The following is a 761-nucleotide window of genomic DNA, read 5'->3' as shown; positions in this document are numbered from 1 at the left end:
ATATATACATATATCCGATGAATAAACTGTCGTCTAAATTACGCAAAAGTGAAAATAAAACTAACATCTCATTTTAGCAGATATATTTACCAATATTACAGAAAAATACCTTGAAATACGAAAGAAAACTTTTATTCAACAAAATCGCTATTGGCTTCAACTACAGCCTCCAGACAACTTCGGAATCTCCTGTAACTCTTCTGGACGGCCCCCTTGTATAAGTTGGTGAATGATGCAATAATCCTTGCCTTCAATTCATCTTTGGTGTTACAAGATGTTTTGGTCTGTCGCTCATCATAATAATCAAGGGGGTTGCAGTCTGAGGAGTTAAGTGGCTAGATGTTAGAAGTAATGTGGTCGCAGAAATTTTCTGACAGCCATGACTGTGTTCTGCTTCTGTAGAATGTTTCAGAGTCCTGTTGCCAAACATATGGTCTTCCAGCATCTACCCTGTAGGCCGAGGGTAGCACTTCCTCCTCCAGTTACTTGATTTAGGCCTCCGTGTTGAGTCTGAGGCCCTGTGGGATCTGAATGGAGGCATAACGTCATCATCACAAGTGATCACTCCAAAGACTATGATGATGACTGGATATTTGAATTTTATCACTCTCTGTAGATGTACTAAGTTTGCACTGACCGGAGATTGGCATTCAAACACTCTGAAATGTCGTATAGGAGTTTCTGTAGCGAATGCCAAGCAGTACTGAGTGAATATATGTACATATGTACATATGTGTATATATGTATATATATATATATAT

Source organism: Octopus bimaculoides, chromosome 15 (assembly GCF_001194135.2).
Source record: "Octopus bimaculoides isolate UCB-OBI-ISO-001 chromosome 15, ASM119413v2, whole genome shotgun sequence".
In the NCBI taxonomy this organism is placed as follows: domain Eukaryota; kingdom Metazoa; phylum Mollusca; class Cephalopoda; order Octopoda; family Octopodidae; genus Octopus; species Octopus bimaculoides.
Note: the sequence above shows the minus strand (reverse complement) of the source record.